The 2,723-nt window shown below is 45.0% G+C and overlaps 1 protein-coding gene across 1 annotated transcript in view; it reads right to left on the bottom strand.

Moving 5' to 3' along the window:
• kcng4a (potassium voltage-gated channel, subfamily G, member 4a) overlaps nucleotides 1–2,476 on the bottom strand; it is a gene marked incomplete at its 3' end in the record, with an annotated part of 47,728 nt that extends 45,252 nt beyond the window's left edge. The window contains exon 1 of the mRNA XM_084059171.1: nucleotides 2,377–2,476. The remainder of the gene's footprint in view (nucleotides 1–2,376) is intronic.
• Between the last annotated feature and the right edge of the window lie 247 nt (nucleotides 2,477–2,723).

Here is a 2,723-nt window from a genome sequence, read left to right as displayed (position 1 = left end):
TTGGATAATAACATTTGTGTTGTTCTACTGAGCGTTATGAGACTACAGTTAACTTCATGTCAAATAAATGTCAGTGAATTGTGGATGACAGATGCAGCTGTCAGTCAATACTACATCTGTGCCCTGCCCTTGCTGCAATGTCTCTATTGGACTCTTGTGATTACAGTAGATAGCCTCACACACACACACACACACACACACACACACACACACACACACACACACACACACACACACACACACACACACACACACACACACACACACACACACACACACACACACACACACACACACACACACACACAATTCCAACACTTTCCATTCACAATCTCGGTAAAATCATGTACTAGATAGACACACTATACAGACACACACAATAGCACCAATACACACACACACACACACACACACACACACACACACACACACACACAGACTTGCAGGGGTGACTATCAAACCTGTTTCAAGTTAGTGTGCGTGCTGCCGTGTATAGGTTTACGCCACAGCTCACAAGATGAGAATGTTCATTATAGGAACTACACACCACTCTGTTGTTGTCACAGCTGTGCGGCTGTGGTTGTTCTTGCCACACTGTATTGCTTCAAATGCAACACACAAAAAAAACATTAATTTATATCCTGGGATGGAACGGGTACGGGCGAACCAATAAATCACTTCTGTCAAGAAGCTGTTTCATTTCCATCTCGCAGAGGGATGAGAGAGAGAGTGAGACACAGAGAGCGAGAGCGAGAGAGAGAGAGAGAGAGCTATTTATTAATTGATTGGCCACTGTATTCCCACTGGGTAATGGCAGGCTTGTGTTGCCTAGTGGAAAGTTAATTGAGGGAAGTGTTAAGGCTAATTTATGGTCCTTCGCACTACAGGGTTGTGCGCCGGGGAAAAAACACAGCGATCTACAAGCGCAGTATAAGTTAGGCTTTTTAAGCCACAGTCCAGAACTTATTTTAATGGGGGGTGGGGGGGTGTCTCTCAGGGAAGTTTGGTCTCACGCAGGGGATCCCGGTTTGAATCCCGGGTAGCCAGGACATCAAACTTACGGATTGCAGCTTTAAACTCAGCCTACACCAGTGGTTCTCAAAGTGGCGTCCCGGGGCCCTCAGGGATCCTTGAGGGGGTATCCAGGGTCCCCAGCAAAATATGTTAAACCTCTTTAACCCTATTGGCTATTTGAAATATTAAATAGACAATCTAAGCTCACAATGTGTGAGCTTGAAGATACAGTATGCTGTTTGCCCCAAAGAAACTTGAAACAATTTGAATATTTTGTCAACATTTTAACTAGCCTACACAAATCTTTTAAAGAAGTCTCTGGCATAAAATATTTTCAGAAGGGGGTCCTCGTAGCCTATATTAATTAGGGTTCCTTGACATGAAAAGGTTTGAGAACCACTGGCCTATAGGCGACACTATGGTGGGGCTTGCCAGTCTCTCTCCCTCCTCACTTTTCCACAGTGACAGACTGATATGAACAAGTATCTCTGTCAACTTCCACTCCATGCTTGTACATGCATGCACATGCGCGCCCCCCACACACACACACACACACACACACACACACACACACACACACACACACACACACACACACACACACACACACACACACACACACACACACACACACACACACACACACACACACACACAGTCTCACCGTCTCTCTCTCACACACACAGTCTCTCTCTCTCTCTCCCTCTCTCTCTCTCTCTCTCTCTCACCCAGTTGCAAGCACGCACACGTGCACACGTGCGCACACACACACACACACACACACACACACGTGCAGTCTATATCTTCTAGGGCTAGCAGCCACATGAAAGATGTGAGTCAGTGCCATATCGAAACGTATTAAGACCTATTTAATAGGTTATATTAAATACGGCTATTATGAACCAATCAATCCATAGCCGTTTCAAAATCATCTTATAATATTGAGGACATTTTCAGCCTATAGGCTATATCTTCAAAGTCAAATTGAGCCTAAAGGGCATGTCAATCATCCCTCATGAGGCTGTTTTAATTAAGGACATAAAAGCAAGATTACTGCCAAATTAAGTCTTTGCTTGTTTATTTTCTAATCTAAACCATATCGACATTTTATCTGCTGGTTGCAAGCACGATGAAATAACGACACAGTTAGCATAATAATCAATATCGCACACAAACACTGACTTCATTACAACTTTGCATAGTTAAATCTACAACAAAGTGTCAAAGACAACAGACAAACTTGTCCCGTACGCCTACAGCCTACAGCCTACAGCCTACAGCCAACGGATACAGCAGGTACATCATTCATTGTTGTGGGTACCTTAACGTTAAATTGGCTACATATACAGTAGCCATACCTACCGTGAAGTGAAGACCCCCGCACCTGTCCAAAGCTCAGCAAACCCCCCCATCCTCATCATGTGTGCTGCTGTCCCCTCCGGGTCAATACAACATCCTCAGACACCAAACGACAAAATATCATAAAGCCAAGAATCCTCCGGATCAAAAAACAGCTGAAAAAGAAAGATGATCACTGCTCCAAGCTTGTCCTGTACTGTAGCCCACTGTACTGTCCAGACCAGGTCCGTGCTAAAAGTGTCCCGTTACAGTCCGCTCCGTTCTAGCGCCGCTTGCCTGCAGCAGCAGCATCAGCTCTGATCTCACGCACCTTTTCACCGCATCAAACAACGGGACAGCGATCGGCTTGT

Source organism: Gymnoscopelus microlampas (genome assembly GCF_963454915.1).
Source record: "Gymnoscopelus microlampas genome assembly, chromosome: 6".
NCBI lineage: Eukaryota > Metazoa > Chordata > Actinopteri > Myctophiformes > Myctophidae > Gymnoscopelus > Gymnoscopelus microlampas.
The sequence above is the reverse complement of the archived record's forward strand: the minus strand, read 5'-3'. Positions and strand labels throughout refer to the sequence as shown.